Source organism: Centruroides vittatus, unplaced genomic scaffold, assembly GCF_030686945.1.
Source record: "Centruroides vittatus isolate TY-2023 unplaced genomic scaffold, ASM3068694v2 contig_519, whole genome shotgun sequence".
Lineage (NCBI taxonomy): Eukaryota > Metazoa > Arthropoda > Arachnida > Scorpiones > Buthidae > Centruroides > Centruroides vittatus.
Window position 1 is genome coordinate 291,727 of NW_027122304.1, and position 21,616 is coordinate 313,342.

At 32.2% G+C, this 21,616-nt stretch overlaps 1 long non-coding RNA gene across 1 annotated transcript; it reads right to left on the bottom strand.

Annotated features, from left to right (window-relative positions):
* Positions 1–16,791: 16,791 nt before the first annotated feature.
* Positions 16,792–20,099, bottom strand: LOC136978377 (uncharacterized). The gene is made up of 4 exons (XR_010881214.1): positions 19,982–20,099; positions 17,133–17,201; positions 16,975–17,064; positions 16,792–16,907 (listed from the first exon to the last, which is right to left on the bottom strand). It is a non-coding gene; the product is annotated as an uncharacterized lncRNA (long non-coding RNA).
* Positions 20,100–21,616: the final 1,517 nt, after the last annotated feature.

The window sequence follows — 21,616 nt, forward strand, 5'->3', positions numbered from 1 at the left end:
TTATATTGTTTTGAATGGTTGCGAAACACCCCTCAGCTTCAGCAATTCGCAGTTTACAGAATGTAGTGATTTCTCTATCTATAAATATATCAATATTATTTGTAAAACATTGCAGATTCTCATAAACTTTCTAAATAAAAAAATTTATAATACAAACACCATACTCTGAATGGAAACCTTTTATTAATGATAGAAAGATTCTCTACAGAAATTCTCAACACCAGTTTCCCAAATCGTTTCAAATTCAAGAGCTAAAAATAGAAATGTTAAAAATATCTGTTTAAAAATAGTATTTAACGAAAAGAATAATACAAAAGTATAAGAAGTAACAAAAGACTTACTTTCAGTTTCGACTGTAAAGGCAAAGTGCAAACCAAAGATTGCCTAATATCTTGAAAAGTGTTTTCCATCTGAAAAACATCAAATACAATAATAACAATAATAATTATGACTTTAAATTATGTTTATATTTCTACTTACCAATTCCAAACAGCTGAGAAGAAAACAGCAAAGAAGACAAACGGATGTTAACAAAAGAATTAATTCGAAAGCAATGTATTCGAATTCTTTAGTAATTCTTATAAACAAATACATGTAACAGTAGAAAATGGTTCCTGATACAAGACTGCCGTATATAATGACAAACACAAAATTCGTTTTATCGTTGAATTGTGAAATAAACTTTCACAATTCTTCGTGATTATTCGTGTAATCTTTTAGTTTCAATTCCAAATTCAATTATTTTCTTTTCAGTAACACCAATTTTTTGATTGGTGATAAAATTCTAATATCGACACGACTATAACTACGGTATATAATAAAAGAGCATACGCGATTTTGCCAATTGTATAATCGATCCTTATTGCAAACTTAATGCTCGTATGCAAAATGTTTTTCTTTGTGCCATCATGTATATGAAATGAATAAATTCATTAATGCCAAGCAGGTAATCACGTTAATAACAAAGAGAACAAACTTTGACTTCGTTATGAATTATTACTTTTTGGAAAATATATTAATATTAAAATCATTGTTAAATTAAGATAAGTTTAATTAAAATTCTCGTAACAATTTTAAAAATATATTTATTTTTATTAATTTTACATTAATTTTTCGACAAGATTATATTACATGACTGTATGACATTAAAATGCGTGGTGACATTCAGTAAAGAAAAAGCTTAAAACATTATTAAGGGATCATTCTATGCAAGTGTTTCAGATACAATAATTCTGTCAAGGTACAAAATTTCGATTATTAAATTTCAGTGTAATTTCCACTTGACATTGCATTACCTTGTTTCGAATGGTGTGAATTATCTCTTATCTACAGCAATCAAACGTGTTGTCTTATATCGGCTTGTTGCGTATGAACTACTCAAATATATTGCCCCGTAGTAAAGTGTGACGAAATTGTTATGTGATATAATAGTTGTATGCGTTTATGATACTTGTTTCGCGAGGAACAGTGCCTCCGGGAAGTGATTTAAAGGTAACTGGCCCCTATTCAGGCATCATCGACGTGGAGAAAACCCGGAAAACTCCACGTGGCCAGACCGTCCGTCCGGGTGAGGTGCGAATCCACGACCGAAATGCCAGTGTTCGGGGAAAGGAACCGTTGGCCACTGGTAGACCCAATCCAAGGTATACAGAATGCAATCACTTGGCCATCTGCAAAGATATTAACATTGTTTACTATATTATTGATTGGAAGACCTTTCTAAATCTACAAAACTGAAAATGATCACACACTGAACGAAAACCTCTTATTATCACAATATACAAAAGTCCACATATTAAAATTTTCAATGCTGCTTTCCCAAATCGTTTCATGAATTTGGACATCTGAAAAATAAAAATGTTAAACTGTTTTGTTTAAAATAACATTTCATTAATAGTATAACATATAATTAATTATATTAATTAGCAAAAAAAGTTACTTTAATTTTGGACTCTGCAGACAAATTGTAAGCCCAAAATTGCCGAATATTTTGAAAAATGTTTTCATATGAAAAACAGCAAATGCGATGTTAACAATCCAAATTTTGTAATAAATGAACACGACGCGTACGTAAACAATGTCAGTCCGAATGTGACTCACACACGTATTAAATATAATGAATTAGTTAGCATTCTAAAATGTTAGAATATACAACATAACAATCAACAAAGAGCGCTGATTTCGAAGTTCCATTAGCATTTCCCGTTCAGAGTCGAGAGACGGTTTAACGCCTAAGATCGGCCTTTCTCGTTACTCATTCGAAATTATTTTCACATAAAAACAAGAGATAAGTTCAATCGCGGTTCAAAACCAATCAAAGTAGGAAATTTGAGGATAAAATCCTATAAATATTCCAATTTTTATGGACAAAACGCGGATTTCTGCCATTTTTACGGTCAAAGTGACCCGTGCACTTTTATCTTGTTGTTTTCTGTGCCATCCTCCTCGCCGAAGTTCCTGATTTCGCTTTCCATGCATCGTTCCTGTGTTCGCTTCGCCATCGTCCTTCGTCCGCCAAACTTGTGCAAGACACAGCTCTGGAACCGTCGACTCCTACGACCCATCTCTCCGACACCAGCGAGATTCACCACGAACTTTGATAAAGTGATACCTAAATTGAGAAATTAAACGCCCACTGTATGTAAAATAAACGGGTTTAATTTATAATGGTGCTTGCGTTAATATCTCCAATGATACTACCCACTTACTGTACTAAACCACTCCTACATCCTGACGCGAGTTTAACTAATGCGCCGTTTCCAAGTCCACACATCTTACACAATTGTTCCAAAACACTCGTGTTCGTGTATCTAATTCATTTCTGTAAATAGATAAAGGCAATTACTAAACTAGTCCTTGGTACTAAATTTCCGTTCATACACTCATTAGCTGATTTTCGTATCGAATTATGAAATAAAATTCCACAAATCATTGATGATTCATTAAATTTTTCAATTTGTTTTCCACTTTTTTTAGTGATGATAATTCTTCTGATGAAAGATATTCTAACATATAATAACTGTAAATTCCACAGCAATAGGACAGAACCGATTTCTCCATTTACATAACCGATACACATTACACATTTGCTGCTGAAGAATAACGCTTCGTATTGAAAATGTCATGCCATCATCTGAACAATTTTGTTAACCACGTTCATCGGTCTATGCACTTTTTCTCCCGAGAACAAGAGTACTTTCAGTAGAGTAATGCAGTGTTTCTCAAACTTTTTGGTCCGCGACTCCCTTTTGCACTTAAAAATTTCAAATAACCCCCGAAGAATGAGTATGTGCAGAAAAGCATTTCGGAGGGAAGGGGTTAAATTCAGGATAAGTTAATTTCTTTTGTTTAATTAATCTATTCCATGTTGAAATTTCTCTCCGTTACGTGTCGCTTTGCGTTAAATTTTTGTCAACGTTAAGACTAACGAAATTTTTTTAGAAATTATTTCTTTATTTTTCACAAACAAAACAAATATATTGAAAAATATAAAAACAAAAAACATTATATTTCGGAAGTTAATCTAGCCTCAAAACATTACGATTCAGCACAACACAGTCCTGAGAAAAACAAGCAAAACTTACCACTCACGATGGGAAAAAAGACTCGTTCAAATACTGGCGCGTCCTTAAGTACCCTCTCATGGTCGCATCAGTGTTGCCAGCTAAAAACGCGCATTAACTAAAATAATATCGGAGTATCCCAAGATATAGCCAAATATTGCAGCGCCACAGCACTAGCGAAAATTCGAATTTGCTGACAGAAACGCTTTCGGTTGATCGGTTTTCAGATAAACGACGCTCTACTGTATTTCTAACTCGACTTGCTTACAAACGCAACGCTGCTAGCGAAAACCGTTTCCAAATGACAATGCTGTTCTATCATAGTTTACGCGGAGAGTGGAACTCGGCGGATTCCCCAATAGCGCACAAATTTATGAATATTATATTCAGGCTCGTATTTAAATATTTATATTGTTTTTATTATTTATATATGCAATTTATTTAAGTAAAAATTATTTTATATATTTTTTATTTCTATTATTTCTAAACATGAATCCATAGTAAATTTATAAAATATTTGAAAAAAATTGATCTGGCATCAATTTTTCAGCGACTCCCAAAAATTTTTAACGACCCCCACTTTGAGAATCACTGCCGTAATGAAGTTTGATTCCGAGATCGGCTGGTTTCACAAGCCGATCTCGGAATGCTTGAAGTTGAATGCTTTCACAAGCATGACGAGCAGTTTGACTTGCCGGAATAGTCAAATTTACTTCATTAAGTGTTTTTGGGATGTCCTTTAAAAAGCGGTTCACGCAACAGAATTGCAAACCAGAAGTATGCAACATTTTTATGTTCGTTTTAAAGAGCATTTTGTTGATATCAGTGGTCCTGAAATGTGAAAGCCAAACACTTACACTATGAGAGCCGCAACCTACCTGAACACCATTGCAACATTATATGATGACGAAACTGATTCGCGATATCTATGTCATATCCTGACTATTTCATCTAAAAAACGCAATAGATAGTGAGAGCTTTCTTCAGTTGTCAATTCTCCACAGTGAGTGATTACAACCCCAGAATATCTTGTTTTTCGCTTACATAAGTACAAATCGTACGAGTCATCAGCTGTTATACATCATAAATAACAATGTCCGAAATTATTTTGTTCAGAGATATTATTCTGCAACCCGATGATATAATATTCCATGATTTAATAGAAAACTATGCGTCAGATCTGGCTCGATTGAGTTTGTGTATGGTGTCACTCTCTGCATATTACACGCTGTCGTTCGTGTACAGTCCACAAGTTTGGCGATATGTGCGACTCACAAATTACCGTGACTGTAAACATTCACAAAGTTTAAAACTCAAATCTTTTCCTTTTCTATTTCGATTCTTAAATTCGTGCAAATTAAAGCAGTTACGTAATGATATAAATTCCAAACCTCAATATCTATAGTAACTTTCTTTCATTGTCTCATTTCTGTACAAGCTAATTTCTCAACATGTGGTCTGTGTAAAGTGACAAATCAGTCGAATCGTCACTTCATTAGTAAAACATTATCTAACGCATTTCAAGTACTATTTAAACTAGAAAGTGCAAGCTAGGAAATTATATTTCAGTGTAGTTTCCAATTGATACTTCATTACATTTTTCTGATTGATGCGAAACATCTCTCAGCTTCAGCAATCCGGAGTATACAGAGTGCAACGACTTCGCCATCTGCAAAGATATTAACGTTCTTCATGACATATTGTTTACTAGAAATGCATCCTAGATCTACATAATTATGTAAAACAAAAAGCATACTCTGAAGGGAAACCTCTTATTAACGAAGAAAAGACCACCTATTGAAAGTCTCAATGCCACTTTCCCAAATCGTTTCATGAAATTTAAGATCTAAAATATAAAAATATTAAACATTTCTTTTTTCAAATAGTAGATTTTCATTAATACAGAATTATATCAATTGTGAAAATTTCTTACTTTCAGTTTCGACTGTAGTGGCAAATTGCATGCCGAAAATTGCCGAATATCTTGAAAAGTGTTCTCCATCTGAAAAACAGCAAATACAATGCTTACAATTGAAATATATTTGTAAATTATGTTTTTATTTATACTCACCGAAAATGCCAAACAGCTGAAAAGTAAACAACAAACAAGACAAAGGAATGTTGACAGAATAATAAATCCAAAAATTATATTTTTTAGATTTATATTCATTTCTATAAACAGGTACATGTAATAGCAGAAACTGGTTGCTGATACAAGACTGCCATATATAATGACACTCATGAAACCGATTTTGTTGTTGAATTGTGAAATAAAATACCACAAATCTTCGTGATGATTCATGAAATTTTTCAGTTCTAATTCCATATTCAATCCTCTTCTTTTTAGTAACACTAACTCTTCTGACAGGTGTTGAAATTCTAATATCGACACGACTATGATTACAGCACATAATAGTAGAACATAAGCGATACCTCCAATTGTATAATTGATCCATAATGCAAACTTGATGCTGCAGAATAACGCTTCGTATTCAAAATGTCTAGCTTTCTGCCATAATGGATATATAACGACACTGCTATGCATTGTCTCGCAAGACATGACGATAATAGCGATGAATGATACTAGTAAACAAATGATGTTGACTGCCTTATGTGCCATTATATTTTGAAAGATCTCATTTCTCAGTGAAATCTGAAAAGAAATTTTGTTCCATTTGATAAATGTAATTGTTGAAGCAACAACAAATGTTAAAATTAATCTAACAAACTTAACCATCATCAGTGAGTTTTTCACTGCTGAATACATTCCAATGCAAAAAGCGGATTGCTTTAGAATCGGTATCATTTGCCACATTATCATGAAAAATTGAATCCATGCTACAAACTCGATAATACTAAAATACCAAGTTTTCAATAATTTTTTAATGCTGGAAAGTGGTTTTTTCCTTCTTCGACATTTGCATGGGATTTCGGGTTGCAAAGCGAAAATTAACAAAAAGTTTAGTATTGGTTTTATATAACAGTTTAAGCAAACTTCTCGAGAATTCGAGCTCATTTTCAAAATTAAATATAATATTATAATGCTAGTAACTACTGATGAAAAAAGCACAAAACTGGTTAATGTCTGTATGATATCTCTGTGTAGTCAGTCCATTTTATAGAATTCTTAGTGTCTTAGCAAAGTTCTGAGGCTAAATGAGCTTTGATATTGCATACGTAATAAATTTAAAATGCCAAATGAAAAATGTGATGTAAATAATTGTTATGTAATTAGTATTTGTTTACCGTTTGTTATTTGCAAATATTAATGTGATTTATGGTAATTGTTGTTTAGTGATCTTTATACGTTATATAATGTTAGTGACATAAGAAAGTTTATGAGATTTTAATAATTAAACTGCTATAGATAAAGTCAGCTTTAACGTAGAAATGAAAGTAAAATTACGCATTCTAATTAGCAATTTAATTTCATAACATCTAAAAAACCTCAAATCTAGGTTTTGATTATAATGACGCCATAATTTTTTACAGTATTGTGGGTGCCGGGAGGCGGCCGATTTCTCGTTCCTCCTTTTTGTCGGCTAACAGGTCCGTGAGACCTGCCCACGTCAAGATGGCGGTTCGGAGGAGTTACGCGTTACGCGAGTGGATGCGAGTGGAGGAAGTGAATGGGTTCGACGGTAGAGCGGCGGATGACGACATTCGAATAAAGGACATTACAACGGATAAAACAATAACAAAGATTTATTAAAGCTAACTTGACAATTACAGATACGGCGAGCGTCGGTCGCCTGAGTTCGTATTCGCGGAGGGAGAGTTTACAAAAATTCGGGTCATACCTCGTGATCCGGGTCGATCTTCCCAGTTGACACCCTTTTGTGGATTTCAGGCGGTTCCCCTCGTCTTTTTGGTCGCACGCGCACAGGCTAAGAGATAAACGTAACCGACCCCCCTTTCTCCGTCCGTCGCTCTTTTATTCTCTCGGTCACGAGTTCCAGGTTCGCCAACCCGCGGTTTTTCGACTCTTGTTCCTCCTGATTCATTTTTTCTTTCTTTTGACTCATATCCCTTTTCCTTCTACAGGCGCGGAAAAGGATGTATCATTACCGGCTTAATTCCGGTGGGTTCGAACTTTCACAGTATTATCCGAAAGAATTTACTTTACAAAATTTGAATGAATGAGTCTACTTTTATATTGTTCCTTGCTTTGGTACTATTAACTTTTACCCAATGAATAAATTGGATTGGATTCATGAAATAAGATGATGCAACACACGAGCGGTCTCAAAAGACGAACTTTCACCAGAAACTGCGATTCATTTCTGTTTTACATACAAAAATATCCGAAAAAATTTCTATGCCCTTTTCGTTGACTTAAACCTAGTACGTTTTTTGAATCGTTAATTCAAATTTGTCAACTGCTCCGTAACTACTCTGGGTTATCTGTTGCTCATTGCTATAAGCAATGCTCAACTTTAGTTGTCGGATTTCATGAAAAATTACATTATTTTATCGTACGTTTTGAATGACAAGCCGAATCTAAAATTTGAATATATTTTTCAATACATTATACGAAAACATTGCCAAAAATTGCTATCGGAAGCAGATTACTTCCAATCTTATTACCATTTATTTTGTAAATCAACTTATTAATATGACGTAACGCGGTAAGAAGCAAATGGTTAAAGGAAATTGCAGTTATTTGCTGAATCAATAATAATGCATTAATACATTACTTTATTGAGTAGCAATGAAAGATATGAATAAATTCTAATGGAACGGCTATTAAACATTAAAATATTTCAATTTCAAAGTAAGATTTATGGTAATATACGAGATAAATTATTAATAAACTCTCATACGACCAAGTTGGGTATATTGACTACCATTCTGGTAAATGCTCGTAAACAAAATTTGTCTATGTTTAAATTTATTGATGAATATTTCTGCATATTTAAAGAAAAGTAATTTTACATTTGCCTAATAATCTCGAGGAAAGTTGAAGGAAACACTTAAAAATAACTGAATTTTAATCAAAATTTTTTACAAAAAGTAGTAGACAATTCTGTATTATCCAGACTTATTGCAATACTAAACGTTTGTTTTACTCTTTCACTTCTATTGCATGGTTTGGTGTGGACAAGATAACGCAACACATCTGCGTAGAAGAACTTTCCATGGAAAACTCGCCTCTATTTATTTATTAGATACTGTATGAAATCCCAGAAAATTCCCGGACAGTGTTTAGTAGACATAGCCACTCAACCACTGATGGGCTCAAGATATCATACAATAGCTATTTTATAATTGTTTGTGGGGAGGATAATGATTTAGCCGTAATACTTCGCACTTTTGAGATAACTGCGCCTTTGGAAAACCTATTCCGTTGCTTTACAAAATTAGTAAAACCATTCTAAGTCATTCTAATATCAAATTTGTGGTGTTCCATTTTTATTAGAATTTCTCATTTTTCAGTCGTTTGCTTGTCCCGGAATTTCGAGAAAAAGTGCTTTATTTTCCAGGATTCCGGGAAATCCCAAGATATAATTAATGATTTTTAAGATATAAAATAAATTTCGAAATCAAATGATATAATTATTTTTAAGTTTTTAAGTAATTTAATAATAATAATAATAATAATGCTGTGTAAGATATACAGTAGAGCGTCGATAAGTGGAACCAATTGGGGACTGGGGTCCTTCCAGTTAATGATTTGTTCCAGTTTCCGACTTTGTACGAAAAAATACATTAACCTGTCCGATGTTCAAATTTTTCTCCGTTGCGTGTCGCTTCGTGTTGAATTTTCGTCGATTTTAAGCCTAACGAAAATTTTTATAATAATCATCGAGGCTATCGTATCGTTAAAAATTATTTCTGCATTTTGTACAAACAAAATAAATATATTAAAGAATATAAAAAAAAAACATAAAAATTATACTTTAGAAGTAAATTCAGTATCAAAAACATTCGATTCAGCACGGCACAGTCCGACTGAAAATCGTTCCACTTTCCGGCCATTCCACTTACCGACGTTCCACTTATCGACGCTCTACTGTATTATTAAAAATTACCTTTGAATTACGTAGAAATTTTCACAAATAGAAAAAAAAATTATTGAAGTTTGTTAAAAACTGTTTACAAAAAAAAATGCCTTTGAATCAAGTGAAAATTCAAAGAAAAAATTAACTTAGATCAAACTTTTAACTTAAAAGCTAATTTCTTTTTTTAAATAAAACATAATACAAAATATTATTGAATATTTTTAAATAAGATTTCAAAAAGCAAAGATGGTCAATACTAAGTGTACTCAATCCGATTCTTATTTTAGTAATAGAAAGTCATGCTACCGAAAATGCCCTTTCCGATTCAATTGACGTGGGTGATATCGTCTTTAATGCTTTTAAGAGAAGACGGATGACATGTGTTTTCTCACCTTAACCTGTTTAATACTGTTTAATAACTGCTGTTTTAATAGCGGCATCGAGCTTATAGTCCGATAATTCGGCAGTTCGTATAGCTTTAATAATCGGGTTTATGAAGAAAAACTTCATACTTGCAGACTTCGTACTCGTTTTTGTATCTTTGCACAATCCGGCATAATGCATTTATACAAGCTACTGCTGGGCATGGTTAAAATTTAAGACAGCATCTGCGTAATTATTCCAGATATTACAGGTTCTGACAAGTAACTAATTTTCAGTCCTGCCACAAATAGGCGACATATTGATTATTGACAATCTCTGACACGTCATAACAAGAAAAAATATAAAAAGCAATAAGCGGGCTTAAAATTAATAAATACAAATGTATTATGACAGTTTATGAGATAATTATACTTTCTATTTGGAAAATTTCTTCAATCTTAACACAAAATAAGAAAAAAATAACCTTTTAAGAAATTTGCGGGATTTCCCGAGTTAACAAGAATTTGTCTAATAAATTGTTTATTTAAATTGACTGATGCAAACGACATAAGTGCAGTTAATAAACACATGCCATTAATAAAATTTCTGCAATTTTCAAAGATTTTAGACCTATAAATTTGCACTAAAGTCTGTGTCATTTCTTAACCTCCAGAACGAAGTTATATAGATGTAAGTCGACACAAGATGTGGAAATTTTACGGGAATGAGACACCGAATAACTGTATGAAAACTTCTATTTCGGAACGGAAGTCACGTTATTTCAATTTAAAATTTTCTCCTGAATAAAGTTAGACAGATAACCGGCATTACTCCAATGTTAACAAGGAAAAATAAGTTGTACAGGGAAAATCAGTGCTAAAATTGAGCGCATTGTGACGAAAAATTTGTCCATCATTGTGACGATGTCACAAAAAATAATTCATCGTTTATTATAATATTAATTATATTTATTGTGTAATATATCTAATATTAATTCAGTAATACAAAGAGGTTGCGGTATAAGTTAGTATAATAATAATACTAATATACTTAACGCACTAGAAATAAAAACACAGTTTATAATATAAATAAAAAATAAAAACATTACACTAAATCGTTTCTTTAATTAATCTCAAATTTAAGTATTTAAATTATTTATGTTTGCAATTTTTACGTCCTAAGATTCATTTGTTAAATAGGAATAAAATTTAGTTGTTTTTTCAGTGAGTTTGTGAAGTTTTGATCACAGCTTCTACGAAAATCCGATGCATTCCTCAACTTCAATAAACCCAAAAACTCGGAATGAATAGTCGTCGCCATTTAAAAATAAGAAGAAAAAAAATGTTTTAGCGATTTTTGAAATTACACAGGTGTTCTGTCTAAAGTCACGAGCAAACGAATTTTGTGTAGTTTGAGAAAGAATGCTGCAATTTTAATTAACTACAAATGCTATTAATATCGTTTTCTGCAAATGAATTCTGCGTAACAGTACTAACACATAGAAGATATGAAAACAAATTTGCTAAATAAATAAATAGGTTCAATATACAACATTTAACAGATGAAAATAATCACATTATAAACAATATTTAACTGCCACACCCAGGAAGTAAAGAAAATAGTTTAAAAAGTTTACTATTTTTCACAACCTTTTCACAACAACAGTCTCCCGGAATGAAATATTGTATGCAAAAGACACTATTAACGGCCGAACAATATACGACCGCAACGTGAAAAATTTTTAGTGGTAAATATATTTTGTTTCAAAAACAGCCTCAGTATTGGTTTCATATAATATTGATAGAGTTCCTGCCTATTGTTCTATAATTAAAGGTTCTACTAATACTCCGTGGGCTGTGATTATTGCTCCACATAGTAATATTCCTATACTTCATCTGACATCTTTCTGCATTGAATATATGGTGTGCATCGAGATATTCATTGGTGATATTAGATACATTATAATTAATATTTATTGTCCCAAGCCTCAGAATATTAATATCATTCTTTAAGATCTCCAAAACATAGTGGAATCTTACCCATCTTGCAATTTTATTATTGCTGGAGACATTAATTCTCATTCACCATTTTGGGGTGGAGATATGCTTGACGATAGGGGCAAGGCTTTTGAGGAGTTCCTGGCTCTGAATAACATGCTTCTCATTAATGATCCAGGCTCTCCTCCGACTTTTAATAATGAACGGCATTTTTCTTGGGTCTATGTTACCACATGCTCCAGTTCTTGCTTTACATTTATTACCGATTGGCAAGTATTAGAAAAGCACAACTTTTCTGATCATGCATATATTGTTTTCAAGATCTGTAATAGAGCTTTTTGTCCACCCCTTGCTTGCAGGGCACGGTTTAGTCCCTCACGTGCAAAATGGTCTGAAATTTTTGATCATCTTTCATCTAAGATTATTTTTTCGGATTGTGATGTAAGAGAGGAGGCTAGACTTGCTATAAATCAAGTTATTGGGCATATCAACTTAGCATGTAACACTTTTATCCCCAAGACCATTCCTAAGCGTAGACTAGTTCCCTGGTGGAATGAAGAGTTATCTGCACTACGCAGAACTAATACTCATTTACGCCGTAAATACAAACGCTGTCGCAATCCTTCTCTCAGACAAAGGTGTCGTTCTGAATACTTGCAACATCAACGTATTTACAAAGATCGGATTATAAACATCAAATTGCAATCTTGGAAAGACTACTGCTCTCGTTCCTCAGAGAACCCTTGGGGCTATCTAACAAAAATGTGTACTGGTAAACTAAAAAAGAGTACTATTCTTACGACAATTTGCGCTGGAAATTATAACACTACAAACTTAGAAGATACCGTAGAGACCTTACTTGACAAGTTTTGTGTGGATGACACTGAAGATGAAGATTCTATATGGCATAAACGTTTGCGAGATGCTAGGTCACTTCCATTCTCTTCCTCTAAGATTGATCCCTTTTTTTACACATAATGAGATAGACTCAGCCTTCAGAGAGTTAAAAACAGGCAAAGCACCTGGTACTGATGGTTTGACTGTCGATATAGCAAAAATGTTATGGAAAATTATTCCGACACAGCTGTTTCAACTTTATAATTTTAAAGTTATTTAACCGTGATCATTAATTAAATTACCGTATTAAATTCTATTAAGTATATTTTACTGAATGATGTACAGTACTGTGAAGTCAATTGTCAGTCAATATCATTTATTATGTACAAAATCAGTACATGCCCCGATTCCGCATTGCACTGCTGGGTGAATGATGTACAGTGAAACAACGAGTTTCGAATGCCTCGCTTTTCGAACAAAATTTAGAACGCCATTATTTTTTTCGGTTTCCGTACGCAAAATCGGTTGTCGAACGAGCTACTCGGCGAGGACCGGTTACGGATTAAAGAGACAAAGACGATCAACTTCATATACTTCCTGTGTTAAAGAAAGTTCACGGCCCGACCAATCAACGATGGAACTACCGATTCAGAAGTTAGTGGCGCCCAGATCGCCTCGCGTCATTAGACGTCACGACAGGAATCATCGACGAAGTTGTTATTCAAATCAGATTTCAATTCGCATGCGGGTCTGATACTTATTCCGTTTTTCGGTACGCGCTAGAGTTAAATTTAAATCAAATTAATTAATGAAAATTGCGTTAATTGACATTTGCGTAACATAAATGGCAATCCAAGAATTCGTGATTAAAGTTACTTAAGTCAAATTGAACAACAGAAATTTATTATAGACTATAATACAGTACTATATTATATATAATATTACATTGCATTTGCAGCCATTTCGTGCATAAAATACATATATAAAATTAAGAAAGGAATTTATTTTGAGGTCAGGAACGAATTAATGAATCTTATATTCTTTTCTTAGTGAGAAGATTTGTTTCTGTTGTACAACAAGTTTTAGGAACAAATTATGTTCGAAAACCGAAAAAAAACCAGCAGGTAAGCCCGGCAAAAATAAGTACAAGCATTAAGATAATTAGATTATTTCGTATTTCTAACCCTTCCATTATATCACAGTATTTAATTTATAAAATTACAAACGTTATCTTACGTAAGGGTTTATCACACTAATTGACCAATCTACACATTTTAAAATTCATTAAATTGTATTCAATAAAAAAAGAAAATTTTAAAAATGTTTTAGGTTGGTCACTTGGTATGATAAACTCTTACATAAGATAACGTTTTTAGTTACATAAACCAAATACTGTGAAATAACTAATATTAAAATGAAAATTATATAAAAGGTTTGGTTATTTTCATAATATTTTCATGTTTATCGCCATACTCGGACAGTACGAAATGGCAGAGTTTCACTGGTCCCACCAGTAGATACCGTATCTTAAAAAAATTAAGGTATTGTATTTTTTCTAATGTTAACACTAATAAACTGTTTAATTCACAGCCGAATATCAAATCGTGATCTGCCTAAGACTCAGATTCCGCAAAATACAGACCAAATATTTACACTTGGGACCCTCGAAAACCACTTAAATTATATTTTCTGCAGGCGGGTAACTTTGTATTATGTAATTTTCTTATACGAATGCAAATATAAAGCTGGTAGGATAGAAAGAAGGGGCAGTTGCAGATGGATATTGAAGTTAATTCGATCAACAGAGGTAATTGTACTCCTCTTGGGAGAAAGAATGATCAACGACTACCCATTAATACTGGTATATTATTAATATTTGAAAAGTCATCCGCGTTGAATAGGTTGTGTTGGCCTTGCATGTGATCGAAGTTGCTAACCTTAACATCTCAAAGACTTGATATAAGACTTGTTTAAATAAAAATATCCTATAAAAATCCGAGAATGATTGCTATTATGTGGTCTCGTAAAAAGACTGGTGAAACCAGATTAAAAAATTAAAGGTCAGAAAAAACATCTAAGTAAAGGAAATTTTCGAAACTTGTGGCATAAATAGATTTGACATGAAGACTCAACATGTGATTAAAGTATACAGTACATAGACTACAAATACAGGAAATGTCGAATAAAGAAATGTTACCATGACAAAAAATAGGAAAAATGAACAATAGAACAGAAAATAACTTCTAGCTCTACTCTGTGCTTTAAAATCGTTGCACGTACTGTATATTTATTTGGCTAAATGTTAGAACATCTTAAGCAGTAGTAGTGAAAGAAGTTTGGAGCTTTGGGCTCATGAGTTACTAAGAAATGATGAAATCAGAGGACGAGTGGGGGTGAAAAATCTAGGTTTCCTGGTAGTTAAGCAAATCCTCGTAAATATCGCATTCATGGAAAAATTACTAAAACTGATTTGGTTTATTTGCTTATGGCAACGCGACACGTGAGCGATCTGGCAAGGATGATACATCGCGGAAAGACTTTATGTAAAGCTGTCCCAATTTAAATATACTAACGCTAAGAAAACCCAGAAAACTCCACGTTGGCCATCCGCGAACCCCACGACAGACTACCGGTTTTCGGCGGTTTCATCCACTCGGTATACTTATTAGGCTGCAATTTCAAACAATTGTAGATCAATAAATTTCCACTGTCGTCCATTCGTCTCTGTCCTTCCTTAATCTCGAAAGCGGAGTTTGATAGATGAAAGTCGAGAACAGACATGGAAATCGTAAAAGAAAGTGAACCAAATTAATTTAACTATATATGAACTTCGCGAGTCACGTTACTTCAATTCAAAAGTTTTCCTCTAAACGGTGTTAGATACATAACCGGCACGACTCTATAGCTAACGCGAAAAGTATGATGTACTGTACGTGAGTAAAATATGCTACATTCCAGGCAAGCAAGTGCTATGTGCTACCTTTCTAAGTAATGGGGAAATGGCGCATCTATTTAGCGCTATATTATTGTCGCAGTAATTCGGTAAATGTAATATACATTTTTTAATAATATATCTTTTTTGTAAAAATTATATTTAGTTAAATATTTTAAATGTTTTCTAATAGCTGGCGCTATATGTAAAGCTAGCGATCAAATGTAGACAGAAATTAATCGATATATAGAAATCCAATCGATAATTTGCAATGAGATGTACGGTATTATCTAAGTTAGAAGTATTAGTAAAATAAAAACAATAGAAATCAAATGATATAAAATATTTAAAATCAATTAATTTCTGCATATCGTAAAGTCATTTAATTTTAATTGTTACAGATTTTAAAAGAGTTGGTTGCATTTACGTCATTTAACTTTTACACGTGTCATTTAAAACCAATTGAAACAACTGAAATGAATTAAAATCACTTATCATTAAAGTAGTAAAATTAAATTGGTTCTAGCACAGTTTTATGCGAATGAAAAAATCCAAAAGCAGCAAAAATCAGTTTAAAAATGTAACAAAATTAGCATGTTTTTAAGGAAAATCGATCATTTTTAAGTAAAAAGTGCAATGTTAAAAAATTTCCTCATTCTCATAGTCTGAGTTAGGTTATTTATGTTACCGTTTAAAAAAAGTAGTTTGTAATTGAATCAAAAGATGTTTATTATGCCAAGAGACTCATTTTTAAAAAATCGGAAAATATTACAAAAATTATAACGAAATAAACAAAAATATAAATCAGAAACGATCAAATAATTATTGTGACAACGTCGCAGTGCCCGGCTGAAATTTTAATCGTATTTTTAATTTATTTCATTCAAAAAAATATGCTATCAATTTGAACGTAGTAGAGTCTTGTCCCTGTATATCATACTTTTCCTGATAGCAAATAAGTACGTACACGTATCTACCTCCTTTCGGGAGTGGGATACACGAACTTGTTAAAACATGATCATGCATAATTTGTGTACGTACCTGATATCAACGGAATTTATGCAATTAAATGGCGTGTTTAATATATTACTCTTAATGCTTGTTATGAAACTGTGCTATTTTCAGTTAACATATCGCTACACATTTTTCGTTTATATTTTACACTTCTCAATTTTAGGAGCCCTGAGAATACGGTGTGAAGGGTACTTGCCATCTGAAAGTAGATCTAGTTACTTTTCACTTTAAGAAACTATCAATATAAATTAGTTATGTGAAGTTACCCTAAGAGGAAATCTTTTTGTTACAAAGAAGAATCCTCCGACTGAAAGTCTTAACGAAACTTTACCAAATCGTTTCATGAAGTTCAGTATCTTGAAAAAAGAGAAAAATTATTATTCATATTTAACTCCACGAAATCGTACAAAATTTAGTTACTTACGTTTAACTTAAGTTTGAGATGTAAATTTTCAGTGGTGAATCTTCGAATGTCCTGAAAGGAATTCTGCATCTAGTCAATTAAAAATACGTTAGAATATAACAAATTTCCTACATCACTAAACTTACTGTTTAACTTTTGGAACTTAAATAACATTGTTTAGTTTTTAAGAAGAATATTTCATGCCCCATAATCCACTCTTTCAACGTATGGATTTTTGGCCTTGGCATTAATTGGGCCTGGTTTCGTTTTATGGGATACGGCAACACCAAGTGGGTTATCAGCTATTGGAAAATGCCTCCCGGAAAAAACTTTTACCAGAAAACGTGTCTATTTAGGTATATGAAAGTAAAATCCAAAATATTTACGTGACCAATTCATCTATGAAAAGCAAATCTGCAAGCAACCACCAGCGTTCAGTAGTGCATTTATTCGGTTGATCAATAAGCGAGTCTTTTAAATCATATTGTTTGTGAATTGGGGCTAGGCACAAAATGGAATGGCAGGTGGTATTGGATCAGGCTTGACATATTCTGGATAGATTGCGCATTTAAAATTCCTGCAAAGTTGCTAGTCCTACATGAGATTTCTGGTCTATTAGAAAGTGTGTTAATTCATTACGTAATTTTAAAAGGACTTTTTAGGATAGATAAAAAATTGATACTTTTAATCATACCAAATACATTTAGTTTAAAGTCTGTATTAATTATACACGTATATATATGAGGGCTTATGACACCGGTGAACAGGTTAGATTACAAAATTTTTAACAATACGTTTTACAATCAGGTACGGCTCTCTATGACAATATATAACACAATGAACAGTTAAAATGCATTTCGGACGTCCCTCTTCAAGTTACTGTTCAACAAAATGTAAATTTACACAAAATATGAAAAAATAACAAATTGAAATTAAAAATATACATTAGTCGGCAGACGTAAAATTAACAACGATGTTCAATAATGAGAGTGATGTTTAACAAATGTAAAATTTTCCAAGAACATCACTTTTTATATTTTTTATATTTTGTATAAAGTTACATTTTGTTGCACACTTTAAAAGGGACGTATAGTCTTAAATGCATTTTAAGAGTTTATTGTGTTATATACAGTGATAGAGAGCCGTATCTTATTGTAAAAATTATTGTTAAACATTTTGTAATTTAATCTGTTCACCGGTGTCATAAGCTCTCGTGTATATGCGTGCATAATTAATACAGACTATAAATAAAACACTATCAAAGGCTAAAAGCAATATATTATTCAATTAAATACCAAACCTGACTTTTAAATGTTTTGGTAAATTTTGCATGCAAAATTTTTACTGAAAGCATCCTACTTCTTTATTAATGTAGTTCCATTTTGCTTTTCGTACATTAAGTAATATAAATAAAAATTGTTATGGCGCTGCGCAGCACTTAAATGTTATATCCTTACTATTCACGATTAAATGTGAGTAATAAGCATTTACTAAATCAGGATGACCTTCATGCATAATCCACATGCATATCAAACAAAAATGTTTACCGTAAAAATTTATCTTCTGAAAAACTTTATCCAACTTTATAAAATTATAAATATAAATTAAAATTGATAGACTTACGGCAAAAGTAAATGAACTCAGCAACAAACCATAATATATACATGCAACTGTAAGTAAAACAACAGCTCCTAATATCATATATCGTAATTCGTCATTCATATGTAAGAATAGAATCATGTAATAACAAAAACTTGTTCCTGATGTAAGAGTAAAGTAAAATGCTACAAATGGGTAATTCATTTTGCTGTTTAGCTGTTCAACAACTTCCCACAGAGCGGCATGTCTATTAATCAGGTATTTCAGTTTACGTTTTAAGTTATAATCATTCATCTTTGTCAAATACAATTCTTCTGATATATTCAAGAAGCCTCTTTTTGTAATCCACAGGAATATTCCTCCTAAACAAATTACAGACATAAGAATTCCACAAGAAATAATTGTCAGCAATCCTGCTTCTATACTGCAATACAGAGCTTCGCCATCGTACAATTCTTGTGATCTCAAATTAGGAAACATGTAGAAGACGTTTAGTAACTGAAAGCAAACGATGAACAATGAAAAAGCACAGATTAATTTCGTATGAAAGCTATGAATGAATGAGTGAATTTCTTTAATTTCACTTTTCTGAAAACAGAGAACTTGTTCTGAGTGTATTACTGGATCCAGTTTGTTACTTCTAAAATATAAGACAAGAATATTGCAAGCAAGTATAAGAAGTGTGAGTACTAATTTAAACAGTGTGACACCAGTTTTAAGAAGTTTAAACCATCCTTTGCATATTGCGAAATCTTTCACGTATGGAATCAGCTGCATCCACAAAATTACAAAATGCTCCCATAGTACTATCTGAATAACCCATAAATAAGCAAGTTTTATGAAATTACGCCAAGAGTTTCTATTTTTGTGACTCTCGCATTGACAAGCAGAAAATGGGTCGATTCCAAAAATGAATGCTGTATCCAAGCAAGGCTTCAAGAAGAATTTTAAGCAGTTAATTGACACCGGTCTGTTATTCATAATTCTTCGCTAATAACTGTATAAATTGTTAATTAAACCGACGTTCAATGTAAGATCAAAATAGACGATGCTATAGAGCTATGAATACTGACGTAACAATGCTATCATACATGATACGCAGTACATTATATAACAACATGAATCAATACGGATCGAATTGCACGATGAATACGATATCTTTCGTTCTTTAATTCTAAATTTAGATTATACCTATTAGTGCATTTTAGTATTTACCATTTATTTTTCTCATATTTTGTACGTAAAGAAAGAAATTCATTGATTTTTATTACATTATAAGCAAAATTCTCCCAATTATTGCCACACTACATCTAAGATGGTAGAAAGTAATATAAAATGGCTTCGGTACGTAAGAGATATTAACGATAGCGGCTCTAACTTTCAATTTTTTAAAATTATATATATTTTTAGTTTCTTAATAAAAGTATATTAGCGTGTATTTATAATCTATATACGTAATTATACTGCACTTTCCTTGAAATTTATTTGAAATTTAATATTAATCAAATCATTTTATTAAATTCTATTAATTAAACATATGTTACGTTTTGAAGTGTGGTGAGGTTTTCTGCAGATTTCTTCATTCCTCAAATATGTTACAAGACAAAATTGTTCATGCTATTTCTTAAAAAATTATTTTGGGTTAATTTTTTTAATTCATTTTTTAAATGTAAATACAGTAATTTCTTATATTTTATATTTGTTATTCTTGTATATATTTTCCCTAATTTTGTAATATAAATACTCTTTTTCATACTTATCTAACATCATTACTTAAAGTTAATTGTAACGAGAAATTATTTATTGTTACATAGTCGTAATGGCAGGATGCAATTTTTTTTATATAATTTTTAATTGTTTACTTCAAAATTTATGCTCTCCACCTCAAATTAGTAGTGACTTGTGACTTATCTGTATAGACCGTAATTTTCTTTAAACAATAGAGTTGTGCCAGTGATCTATCTAATACGTTTCAGAGGAAAAATTTCAATTGAAATTTCGTGACTTTCGGTTTGTGTCGGTAGTTTCTATATAGTTAGCGGGGCTCCTTCCCCTGTGGTTTCCATATTTTGTTTCGCCTTTCATCTGCGTAACTCTGTTCGGAAGGTTAAGGAAGGACCGACAGACGTACTACAGTGGAATTTATAGGTCTACAATTTTTTTCAAATTGCAGCTCAATATCTACATTGCAAAATTGAATTATTCTAGATTATTATTAATGCTTATATGTGGTCAGTTTAATTTCCTATTACGGTTAATGTATTTTTATTATTTATTTTAAGGTTTTGTTTATTTTCTTACGGAAACGCGATACATGGGCCATCTGACTAGGGAATAGGTCTCCCTTGAGGAGTTTCTATGGGAAACTGGCGCCTGTTTAAGCGTTGTAAACTTGAGGAGAACCCGGAGAATTTCACTTGGCTAGGTGAAAATCTACTACCATCTATTATTGTTTAGTAGTTTTATCCACTCAGCCACTGGTTTGCCTTATTTTAAGGTTATTATATAGTACGAGAAGCTACCCTGCTCCTTATTGTGGTGTCACGCGTTGGAGTAGTGACAGAATTCACTCTCGCCCATACCATTCATTTACTGTTACGCGTATTTAACATCTCTTTTGTACAATGACGACTGTATGTATTTTCCCACGCACTTGTGCCAAGCGGTACTGGGTATGTACTGTACCTGATTAATAACCCAACGTAAACACGCCTTGATGATGAAATCATCATAAGCGTGTTTAATACGTAATTCAATTTTCTGTGTATTATTTAATAATTCATTACTATTTCTATTAATTTTGAAACCATTTTCGATCTCATAGTTTTTTCTATAATATTTGAATACTCTAATATATATTATTAGTGTATGCGAATTAAATTAATTCATTATACTATTCATTTCAT